This window comes from Nipponia nippon, unplaced genomic scaffold, assembly GCF_047370975.1.
Source record: "Nipponia nippon isolate SJK-2023a ecotype South Korea unplaced genomic scaffold, ASM4737097v1 scaffold_12, whole genome shotgun sequence".
Classification (NCBI taxonomy): domain Eukaryota; kingdom Metazoa; phylum Chordata; class Aves; order Pelecaniformes; family Threskiornithidae; genus Nipponia; species Nipponia nippon.
Window position 1 is genome coordinate 13663714 of NW_028262313.1, and position 12555 is coordinate 13676268.

A 12555-nucleotide genomic window follows, 5' to 3' on the forward strand; every position below is an offset into this window, starting at 1 on the left:
CAAGACGTGGTGGTTCAACACCCCGATTCAGGCTGCAAGATCTGAGGCTCCTATTGGCCTCATGCAGCCGGCGCAATATGGCCTTGCTCACAAGCAGGGCGGTGGGAGGGGGAAGCGCGTGACGGCCGGTCAGACAAATGCCCCTGCTTGCTCCTTGTTTCTTTAGCTCTTTAAACTGCAATACAAAATTACTTCTGCACCTGACCACTGCAGACAGGGGGGCTCCTGCAGTGTTTGCTCCCAAGTGGTCAAGTGAAATGGTTGCTTCTGGGTGAAGGGGAGGGGGCAGAAGACACCCTGTAATCAGGATCCGCGTTGTTCCCAAGCCCCATGGTCCCCACTGCGCGGTGCAGAGCCTGTCCTCTCCAGCACTGCCTGCACTTCGTTGCCTCTGGGCTGCTCAGGTTACCTCCGTCACAGGATGGATGCTGCGATCATGTGCTGCTCCATGCTTAATGCCATGGAGCAGTGTTGTGGCTTAGATGATACACTACACTGAAATTTCCCCAGCTACAAGCTTAGGACAGTCGTAATGTTCCTGGACAAGCAAGTCTAGAGAGCCTGTTCCCACCATGCTGGCCTCGAGTGGCTGAACACAGCACTGCTGCTGAGCCCTCAGAAACAGTTCCGCAGGTGAGCCTCACCCTGCTGCTCCCAGCGCGCTGGCTGATGAACAGTCAGGTATGGGACCTGGCTGCACTGTGGCACTGACCCAGACCCAGAGATGCAGCAAGATGAAGCCAACAGCTGCACATAAGAAAGTTCTTCTACCCTGCGGAGCTCAGTGCCACAGCACCCTGCAGACCCCAGGAGCTCACTAAGGCAAGGAAGGACTGGATGCCTGCATGCAAAGCAAGCTTGTTCAGAATCATTTTAATCAATGAAAAACTGTGTTTGTGCGCATGGAAGGAAAGCATGCAGCGTTGGCATTAACAGAGAACTTTACACATCAGGCTTTAAGAAATTACGATTATCTCCACCTCTCCTACTGCTCCTTGTGCCACCTCCCAGAGCACACGGTGCTGGCCCTGCAGGAGGATGCTGGGCCAATGAGCCCTGTGCTCCAGGGAGATGCTGTACCTCCTCAACAGCCAGGGTGGACCAGGGGGCTGAGGGATGTCATCCATGGGGAGAGGGCATCTTGCAGCAGTGAGGGCAGAGGTGGGAACGAGGGGAAGGACTGGGGCAGGAACAAAGCTGAGGTAGGGGATTGCTGCACCAAAGCAGAGCAATAAGCCTTGTAGAAACAGGCAGGTGGCCAGTGTCACCTGCATGAGAGTAAAAGGACATGAAGTCCATCTTGGCTACCCACCGTCTCCCACCCTGTGGCACCTCTGAGATCTGAGTCACTTCATCAACAAGATGTGCCCAGAACCTGTAACACAACCATAACTAATGACTGCTCCAGCCCAGCTGCAAACCTCCCCCCCATCGCAGTTCCCACCCTAGGCTGGCATGGTTTGGCTGCAGGGACCATGCAGTGCGCAGAGGCCCGCTGGCCACCCAGTGAAGCCCCCTCCACTGCCATCAGCCTCCACCAAAGCTATCTTTGGGCCAAGGTCAGGCAGGAGACCCATGTCTGGAAGAGGCCGACTTGGATGGGAGGAGAGCACCAGGGAAGGGCACATGCGGAGTTTGTAACCCCGACTGCTCGCAGCTGCGCTGCTCCAGACACATCTCCTCCTTTCACTCAGTCCTGCAGTGGGGGCAGGCAGGGACACGGGCATTCACTTAGGGGGGAAGTGCAAAAGCAAAGGACAAGACCTGTTAGGGAAAAATGCTTTAATAAGGAGCTGAGTGAACAATTAAGAGAAGCACTTGATTTTTTTGTCCCCCCCATGGCAAACTGGAGTGCATCTTCTACAAGGAAGATGGTCCTCTCCTTGCTCGGTCTCTGGCAGCCCCGCAGGTGGGGCAGCCATGCCCCGCAGGTGGGGCATCCCCACACGGGAAACACCCTCACCGCCAGCCCTGTAGTGCCAGCATCGCTGCCTCCACCTCACTCTGCTTGCCAGCTCACAAACTCAGGGATGGCTCCGTGATTTAAAACCTTCTGCTGCCTCTCCCAGCTCTCTTATCTGTTAGTGCCTCATTGCCACCTGCCAACGGAGGGGCCTTGAGCCTCAGCTGCTGCAGCTTTGATGGAGCCCTTCCCTACCCGCTTGCAGCTCCCCCTGAAAACCCGCATGTCCCATTTTAGCTGCCACGAGAGTTGTTTAATTCCTACTCATTTGTAGTGAACTGCATGTGTCACCTGCTAGCCACAATTAAAAGGAAAAAAAATCCCTGGTTGCCTGCTTGCAACGCTCCCTAACGCTGCGCGGGGCTTGGGACATGTTATCGCGCTCAAGAGGAGGCCAGGGCTGGCTGGCCAGGGGCATCCGCATCCTGCACTTCTCCAGCTTGCTTCAGTGAGTAGCGGCAGTTTAGATACTGGGAGTGGCACTGCCAGAGCCCAAACAGCACGGGCACCTGCACTGGGATGCCCAGACCCGGGTCTGGCAGGTCAGGCGCAGTGCCCAGCACCTTCTCGCCCCAGTGATGTGGGCATTGAGCAGGGCCAAAGGATCTGGGAGCTGATTTCTGGGCAGGTGCCTTCATGGAGGGAAGTGATTCAAGGAAACCAAGAGCTTTCTCACCCTCTACCCTCTTCCTACCAGAAGCCTGCCCATCTTATTTAAATTCAGCTTTGGCAGCTGCTCTTTTTACAGGTGCTAATTTCAGCAAAGTGTCAAGAAATCCCCGGAGATGGTGCTATTTACATGGCATGAAGGCGGCATGGAGCTAGGTTTTATCTGGTGTTGCCGACATTTCAGCCCCTGTTGTCGCTTCCTTCCTCTCACATGAAGTCCTGCGGGAAGAGGAAGGCAAGTGTGAGGGACCAGGAGCTGGGGTTAGTTGCACCTGCAGCCCTTCTAGGAGCAGAAGACGGGGCAGGCTGAAAGCAGCCAGCTCCTTGCAGAGACGATGGTCACGCGAGTGCTGTCATGCTGCTCCTTGCTTTTAGCCCAAGCAGGATCTGGGTCCTGCCAGGGGAACGAAAGCCACATGTTAGCTCCGAGCCTTGGTGCAGAAGGGGAAGGTGTCACCTTTGTAATGCTGGGGGAGGAGGCAGGGGACAGTTTGGCATGAGGGAGGTACCTTTCTCAACTGCAATCACCTGCAAAAAGCTACCCAACATCCAAAGCGCAGGGGAGGCAGCAGGGTCTGCAGCCACCCAGCTGAGAACGGGGGGTGAAGAGCACTGGGAGGTAAATGCGTGGCATGGAGCAGGCCACAGGGAGATGAGCAGCAAAGGGAGGAACCAAGCAAACTCGGCTCAGTCCGTCAGTCGGTTCCTTAGCACTACCACAGACCCCCACCCAGCAGGGATTTGCAATTTGCTGTGTCTGGGGCTTGTCAAATGAAACTTGAACAGGTGCTCTGCAGAGCCGGCTGCACAGCTAGCGGGCAAATGGGGCCGGCGGTTCCCGTGAGCGTTGGAGGGTTTGCACAGTCACGGGTGAGTGGGAAGGGGCAGGATAACGAACATCTCATGCTGAGACTGTTCCTCCCTGCCACCGGCAGCGATTCACGCCGGGAAATGTGCAGCTGGGATAATAATAACCAGGCATACCAAGGGACCGATAGCTCTCAGCGCTCCTAGGGCAGTTGCCAAAGAAATTATTCTCCTCCAGGGCAAAACCATTTTCATTCTATTAATGATCCCTGATACGTTGCCCAGTGCCACTACGCAGTTCCCATATCCTCACTTGAGGCAACAACGGCGCGAGGGTCTTCAATAAACACCACCGTCCGCTTTCTGCAATTGAAATTACGGCCAACTAAATGTCTTCCATGGCTGCGCTGGTGGGGGAGAGGAGCAATGGAGACCTGCGACAGGTCCCTGCAGCAGAGCCCAGGCTCCCTCCCTGTAAAGGAGAGCCTGGAGGCTCTATTTAATAGCAATCAACTGCAGCAGGCTTTATGGATTTCCTGACAGCCTCACAACGCCCACAGCCGCTCTCCCCGTCACCCGGCAGAGAGGCTCCTGCCTTGCACTGGAGCACTTGAAGCATGGGCTGGCCGTGGGCTGCCTTCTTGCGGCACCTCCCTGGGCGCAAGGGGGGAGCCTTGCTGCTGTGTGGGCATGGCAATTATAGCACCACCGTGTCTTGTGGTCTGTGGGTGCCCAGACCTTGTATGTGCCTCATTTCCTTTAGAATAAAGCACATTTCCAGCCTGATGGAGCAGAGGGAAGGTTTGAAAATGTGACCAGGGCACAACTTAACCACTCCAAGCCAGAGTCAGAGCGAGGTATTTTGAAGTCTCATGTCTTTAAGAGAATTGGTTGATATTTTTTTGGTCCTGTACCTTGATCTCCAGCGGGTTGTGCCTAGTGTGACCCCACCAGACATCCTGTTTCCCTGCATCTTTTACCAGTCCCAAGCTGTCCCTGGGTGTGCTTACACACTTGGACTTAGCGGCAGCCGAAGACACCCAACTCGTGCTGTACAAAGCTGCTGGAGGTTTCCTGGCCGGCCCTGCCTAAGCCAATGTGTCCCTGGGGCCACAAAGCCCCATGAGTCGGCTCTCGTGGGCTCCCCACCTGCCCACCTGGAGCCAACCCAACAGGAACCAGTCCCATCCTCTGACTGGGTCAACATGTGGCTCTGAAAGTGCTGCAAGGGCTCAGCACCGCATTGCTCAGGTCTGGGGCTGCCCTGGGCAGCACAGCCCTGCCCAGAGGGACCCTTCCCACACCCAGGGCCCAGGGCTGCCCTTTCCTCCATTATTCCCACCCTGCATGGGGGATGAGAAGGGGAGCTCTGTGGGTCTACACTTTCTCTCTTTCACCTGGCCAGCCCTGCTCCAATCTCCCCCTTCCAGCCCATTCAGCAGCTCCCACTGCCCCCAGCCAGTGGCTCATGGCGTTACTGGCGCCTTGTCCGGGCTGTGCTGCCCCAGGACACGCTTTCCGGCGTGGGAACCTGCCCAGCCTCGGGGAGAAAAATGAATGCTGGTGTCCCTGGGAGCGCCGGGCACCCGCGGTGGACGGGAGATGGTCGCCCAGCTGGCCCTGGCCCTCCCTGCCACCGCTGCCCTGTCCCCTTTAAGGGAAAAAGCGCTGCTCGGAAATTTCTGAATGGCTGTCCCCGCCCCCGGCCCGCCTGCCGGCCGCTCGGCCAATCAGCGCGCGTGCCGCAGGGCCGCAGCCGGCTCTCGGGCCTCTCTTAAAGGCGCCCTGGCGCCACCCGCCCGTCCCCTCTGCCGCCTGCACGCCGGGAGAAGACACGACCGTTTGGGAAGCCCCGAGGTGACCTTCAAACCGGGCCGCAGCCGTGGGGTGAGGAGGTGTTCCCGAGGCACAGGCACGGGCACACCTGTACACGCGGGTTGCTCAGGAGTGACACACCAGCAGCACAAGCCCTGGGTGACGGATGACATCAAGCGATGATGTGCCGCTTCCCTCACCCTGGCTTCAGGGCTTGGTTTGGACAAAGGATGGTCGGGTCCCAGGGACTGGGCATCCACAGGGGCCAGAGCGCACAGCTGGGTTGAGTTTCACCCCAAAAGAAGCCGGTCCATGAGCCCTGCCACCGAGCCACGGTGTGGAGAGAGCAGGCAGCTGGGAGAGCAGTTTCATCACCACGCTCTTGTTCTGAACCAGAGCAGTAACGCGGGAGCGCTCCCACAGCAGCAGAGTCCTAAAGCTTACAAAACCTCCCCGCAAATACACCCTGTGAGATTCAGCCATGCAAAATCTACCACCGTGCAGGGGGGAAATAGCTGCGCAGTGCGTGCCAAGGGAGCGGGAATGAACAGTGCAGCAACGGGACTGCGACACCCTCGCAAAGCATCGGGCAGAGCTTGCCCCTGGCTTCAACAATGAATCCATCTCCAGGACCACCCTGGGTCTCCTTGCACCGCAGCACCGTGCCCCCTTGCTTGCTCTGCCACAGCTCCTCCCTCAGTCTGCTGTAGCAGGGGCTGTGAAATGATCTGGTCTAAAAATACCCCTTCAAAGCGGGGGGCAGCTTGGCAGGACATTGCCACGTTTCCACACGCGCAGGTGGGAAGCTGGTTGTGAGGCTGGGGAAGCAACGCCGGCCAGGCATGATGCTCTCCATGCCGGTGCTTTGGGCACAGACGCTGGTGTGCCTGAGCCGTGCCGTGCCAGCCCTGAGAGCTATCTAGGCCACAGACCACAGGAGGCCTTTGCCTGAGTCTCAATACTTGGAATAATTTTTAGGTACAATGCCAGCGAGGCTCCTGCAATGTGCTTTGTACCTGCAGGCTGCAGGGCTCTGGCGGGTGCTGCCCTGGAGCAAACCCTCGCTGCTTGCAGCAGGGCACGAGGTTGGCATGAAATGCTGCAGCCACGCGTGGTCTAACCCCCCAGAGCAGGCAGAGCAAAGCGAGAGGAGGCAGCACACAGCAGAGAGCACCTTTCAAAGGGCTCACACTCAGCTTCACAAGAGGGACAGTTCCCAAACCCACACTCATCCGCTGTCCTTCCCCAGCAATTCCCCTAGCTCCTGCCGCTGCCGAGGATAATGGATCTCTCAGCATAGCTTGATACTGATCCTCCAAATCCTAAAGACTAAAAACCTTCATGAGCAGTTATCGTGGCTGCTCTATTTATAACAGTGCTGGTATTGCCTCTGCCACCAGAATCCTGATTTCCGTCCAGCTCGATGCCATTAAGATGCAGCGACGTTCCCCCAGCTCCAGCGCTCCAGATAGAAAGCAGCTGGCCTGCCAGCCTCTGCCTTCAAGCTTGGTTTGCTCCTTTAAAAAATGGCGAGGAGAGTCCGTTTGTTTTGCAGAAACGCACTCAGGAGATTTGTCCTCAGCCTCCTGAGATGCTGGGGTGGCTGTGAGGGGGAGCAGAGCGTGGATGGGTGGAGGTCAGGGCGGTACATCCCCTGCTGTGGGCACGGAGGCTCTACACTTTGAGAGCCCCTGGCTGGCTTGTGCTACGGGAGATGGGCTCCAACGCTTCACTTTGGTTGCAGCAGGAATGTGGTCAGTCACCCGACAAGGCAAAGCAGGAAAGGAGGGACCTGGGTGCTGCTGTGGGGGCCCTGCACCACCTCATTTTGGACACTTCATAAACAAACAGACAGAGACCCAGCGGGGACAGTGCAGTGGCTCATGGAGCTCCTGGCCAAGGCACTGATGAAGTTGGCCCCTGTTCAGTCCCCATCCCGCTGAGACGCCTGCGAATGGTCTCAGTTTTTGCTTTCAGAGCTATGCATGAAACCCATCAGTGTCAGTCGCCCCAGCAGCTGGGCTCCCCTGGGGACGGGCAGACACGTGCACTAGATGGAGGCAAACGAAGCTGGAGCATGAATCTGGAGGAGGATGGATGGACTCCAGGCTCATCTGGATGAATCTGGAGCGTGGCCGCCTGTGGGACATCCCCAAAGCCTCCCCCTCACTGTCCCCTTTCCACCACTGCATGGAGAGTGCTGCACACACTCGCACCATCACAAATAACTTCAAAACAGTGTTGATGACTTGGATGAACAGACGGACCAACAGCCCTATGTCCAGCAGGGCTTTCCTAAGCTGCGCAGCCAGAAAAGCCTTGGGGTCTGCTGAGGATCTTCCTTTTGCCACTGGTTTTAGACAGAAAATCCCCAAATAGAGGAGGAACAGGTGCCCACGCATAAGCCTTTGGTTTGACAGCCTGGTGGCTCTACTGACTTCTTCATCCTTTGCTGAAGCTGTATATTGAGCTGGGAGAACTGAGGTCTATGCATCTTGTTGTTTATCTCCGCAGCAGGAATAGCAAGAGCCTCTAGTAAAGCTGAGGCCATTCAACCCCAAAATGTCCACTGAAGTGACAGCTCTTACTGACACAGCCTGTGCTGACTCCCCTTTGAGCAGCAGCATCCTTGGGACACAGGCAGCTGGCTGCCCAGCCGGGTGTCCGTGCTGTGCAGGGCTGATGTATGGGTCAGTTTGAGCGCGTTACTGCAGATGGACACCCTCTCGGCTTCAGTGCTTTGGCTTTTGAGCCTGTGTTTGCAATGTCGAAACACAAAACTGCTGGAGAGCATCTGAATGGCTCAAGTGACACTGAGGCAGCAGCCGGGCCCTCTGGGCTCTGAGTTGCTGCTTTTCTTCTCTACTTCTCCTAAAATTAAACATCCTCTCAAAGGTGCATGAGGGTGCAATGGGGAGGGGGTATCCCTCTGGGAGCTGGTTGTTCCTCTGCTCCCATTGCTTGAGCATTAGCCACTTGCCAGGATTTTGGGGTCGCAAGGCTGATGCTGCCAGGCTCGAGCTGAGATAAAGCAGTGGCCAGTCTGTCCTGCAGCGATGGCTTCAGCTGCCTGCCCAGCCAGCCCACAGAGAGGACACGGGGTGGTGGGGACAGCAGGGCATGTGTGACCAGCCCCCCCAATATCATGGGGGGCTTCTTGGGGGGGCTGCATTCATTATCAGACATTCACCCGTATCAGGGACCTGCTTAATTTCCCTGACGCTCCTTGCAATAGCAAACAGCTACTTGGTGCTTCCCCTCTCGCACACCTCGCAGAGAAAACGAAGAACGGTGGGGTTGCAGCCAGGGCAGGGGGAGCGGGGAGCTCACAGCAGGCATTTCTGCAGCTGCAGCATCCGCCACACGCCGCTCTCATCCCGATCCGCTGCAGGTGCCCAGAGCCGCTTCTGCCAGGCAAAGGCGCAGAGCACGGGAACGCCCTTCTCTTTGGCCAAAGGCAAATCGGGAAAGAGGAAAAAGCACTCGAGAGAAGGATGGAGGAAGCAGACAGCCGGTCGCCATGCTGGCGGCACAGCCTGTCTTTCTCTGCCAAATCCCCCGAGGAGCTCCACGAACCTTTTTGGCACTTGAGCTGTGGGTTATAGGGCAGATGGATGCATCTTCTTTAGGGGCAGGTGCAGCAGCGAGGGCTCCTAACACCCTGCCAGGGTGTTTCTGCAGAGCTGGGCCGTGTCCTCCCTGGGACGCAAGGAGGGAAGGGGACATTTTTGGCCTCAGCCCAGCAGGGCTAAAGCACAGCCTGCACCTGGCATGCCGAGGGCACGCTCAGCGGCATCCCACACACCCACAGCCTGCCAGAGCGGCAGCACCCCCTGCCAGCCAGGTTTCCTATTCACCGACAATTGCAGAGAACGCACAGAATGCATCCTCTGAAGCAGTTTTGCTTGCTCTCTCCATCATGTTAAGACTTGCTGTGGCTCAGTGTCAGCCGTTGGCCTGAGCAAGGACAGAGCTGCAGCATTGGCGTCGGGCAGCGAAGCAACGAAACCCTTGGCAAGCAGGAGGGAGGGAGAGGTGCACCGGCAGGCAACCGCGGGAGGGGCGGCACCGCACTGGCATGATGACAGGGATGAAGTCAGAGTGGCTGCAGAGCCGTGCTGGAAGGCAGGAGAGGGTGGCAGGGGAAGAGCAGCGCTTCCTCGCAGGCGCAGAGTTTCTGCTCATCAGTGGTATTGTTCCTCTTTCATTTATCTTTACAGCTGGCTGCTCCCTGCACGGAGGATGAGAACGGCGTTTACTGAGAGAAGCAGCCTTCCTGCCAGCCCATGAGCGCAAGGCAAGCAACACTGGCCATGGGAGCATCCTCGTGCATCTTCCTGCTGTGGATGCACACAAGCCCTGAGCAGCCCTGCTAAGGCAACCACGGGGCTTGGGGAAAGGTTGAAATGGAGGATTTGGCAAATAAAACCCCACAAACCCCAGAGCTCAGGCAGGATTGTGCCCCTGAGTGCCTCAACAGGGCATTTCAGCTGGCCGAGTCCCTTTGCTCTTGTCCCGTTGAGCGCTGAACATCCACTTTCCAATGGAGGGATGGTTTCAGCCCACTAAGCCTTGCCATCAGGAAGCACATGTTGCTGCTGTATTTACCGGCCTCGCTTCCTTTGCAGCAGCCATTTGCACACTGCAGGGCTACTCAGAGTGCACGCTCATCGTTGCCAGCAGACAGAAAATTTCCTGTTCCTGGAAGCATTTGTGTGGAGAGGCAATTTATTTCTCATGTGTCTTCCTGGCTAAAGCCGGTTACGGTGGCTTTTGCTCTGCTATCACCGCCGGGGAGAGCTGCAGGCAGGGGAGAGGACAAAGCCAGGACCACAGAAAACTTATTTACATTGACGGATGCGATAAGAGAACTGCCCTTACTTCAGGCAGGACAAGCCAGTTCATCATCTTGCCTTTTATCAGTGGCAGGGTGTCCGCTAGATCTCCTGTTCCTGGGCTGATAGCACCAGGGGGACACTGCTCTGCCCTGCAGCTGGTGCCCTCCTGCTCTAGCATTAACTATCACCTTTTGTAAAGCTTCCCCAGTTCTTCCAAGTGCCATTTGCCATCTAAAGTGTTTTCTTGAAAGCCACTTTGGAAATGCCCAAGGCAAAAAGTATGCACCGAAGGCTGGGGAGCAAGAAGTCACCGTGGAGGTGGGCAGGAGCTGGGTGTGTAGGTGTTATCCAGCCCCGACACTGTCCTGCACGCTGGGGCTGTTGAGAATCAACATGGGAGGCGATGGTGGGCAGGAGCTGAGGTGTCCTCAGTGCCTTCATGCAGGAGTGAGGGATGCGAAGCAGGGCCCGCGCTGCTGTCCGTCGGCACAGCCTGCCCCCAAGCATCCCCAATCCGGTGTCATGGTCTGAATCGCTGACATGGGGGACTGCTGGAAATGCTCCCGCTCTGGTGGGGCAAGACCTGTGTTCAGCGATGAAGATGACATCTTGGGGAACAGGCTCACCGCCCTGTTAAAGGCCCCCATAGCCCAGCACAGGGGCTGCCACAGAGAAGCAGCGCTCGAGCCTGCAGCTCTCCAGCACCTCTGGGTCCCAGTCTCCAGGAAAGCTGCTGGGTCTCCACAGAAAGCTGAGTTTCAGGCAGGACTACAGGCATGGATAAGCCCAGCACTGAACACGTCCATCACGATGGTTTTTCCCCTCCAGGTCCCTGCTCTGCCAGTGGCCAGGCTGTGAAGTGGCCATCCTCTGGGATGAAAGAGGCTGCAGATGAGGGAGCCCTGGCAGAGCACAGCCCTCCCAGAGTCCTGTCCTGTCCACCCGGGTCGCCACCGCCCCCTCCCTCTTGGGGCAGTGACCCCCTGCTCTGGGCCAGCAGCTGCGGTCCCCGTGGATGGGTGACCCCAAAAGTGCCAGCGGCTGGCACTCAGGACTGGCTCCTGACCCATACCGACACAGGCTAGGAAAGGAGGAGGCTGAAAATAAAAAAAGCTTCAGAAAAGAAAGACAGGAATTATTTCAGGGCTGGAACAACCTGCCTCACACTGAGCGAGTGAAGAAGCCAATCTGTTTAGTTTATCTAAGGGAAAGTTAACAGGGAACTTAGACGCATCTATAAATACCTACATGTTGGGAACATTTCTGATTGCCACGGTTCTTTATCCTAGCAAACAAAGGCAGCAAAATTTCCTGGGGCTGGGAGCTAAAGCAAGAGAAATCCAGGCTAACAGCAAAGTGCAGATTTTTAATGGGAAGGATAAATAACCATCAGGCCAGCCAGGCTAGGGACACAGCAGATTCCCCATTGCATGAAGTCTTAAAATCAAAGCTAGGTGGCTGCTGCTAAAGGAGACACCACAACTCAGCCAGACGTTTGGGGCTGGATGCAAGAGCTGCTGCACTCCACAGCCTGGGACAGTTAGGAAGAAAATCCCTTAAAATCTGACTGTTCCCGACTCATCAGGCTCTCACCCCTTGCGGGTTTTGCCCCGTGACGCCCCCATCTGTCGTCATGGTTCCCTCCCACTGGCGAACGGAGACCAGCAGCCAAGCTCATCCTCCTGTCGTATTCAGAAAACCACCATCCCGCCTTTCCAAAACTGGTAAAAATTTGGTGAATGTTTGAAGACATAGAAAGTAGCAAGAGGAAAAGGAGAAATTAAACAGTAAGGGGAAAAAATGGGGCGTTACCCATTTTATTGCAGTCCAGAATAAGAAGGGAAACATTTAAAAAGGAGAGAAAAGAAGCAGTGCAATTTTTGTATTTAAAATATTTCAGAAGAAGATTTTGACTTAGCAAACAAGCATTATTTCAAACTATGCCAAGGAAAACAACATTTTCATATAATTTTAAATCTGCGGTGAGCTCCATCCATCCCGGCCACTTCATCCCTCCCAAAAGTGCATTTTGCCCTTCGCTCGTCCCTAAAACTCCCCTCAAATGGGTAGCCCAAATGATGCACTCGCACCAGGAGGAAGCTGAGATTTACGATGCACATCCAAATAAATGGCATTTCCAAGTAAATAAGACAGCAGAGAAAAGCTCCTGGTAAGCTGAGGAATGGACCTGCCATTTAAGAGCTCAGAGAAAAAAATACAGAAATCTGCAACGTGGGAGTGTGCCAGCGCTGGGGGCGAGAGGGACGGGGCTGGGAGAATTTCCAGCTCCACGCAGCCTCTTTATTTCTGCACCATATCCACCTGCCCTCTGAGCCCTGAGGGCTGACACTGGGCCATGGTAAATGGGGGATGATTTCGGTGTTGTCCAGCCCCTGGCACAGGTAACTGCTAGATTTCCTAACCTGAGCATCACCAGCATAGCCATGAGGAAACACTGCCAGC

At 56.1% G+C, this 12555-nt stretch overlaps 1 protein-coding gene across 4 annotated transcripts in view; it reads right to left on the reverse strand.

The window, feature by feature from the left end:
* Nucleotides 1-12555, reverse strand: part of DLG3 (discs large MAGUK scaffold protein 3) — a 78704-nt gene that overhangs the window by 54484 nt on the left and 11665 nt on the right. The gene's annotated exons all lie outside the window — the stretch shown is intronic.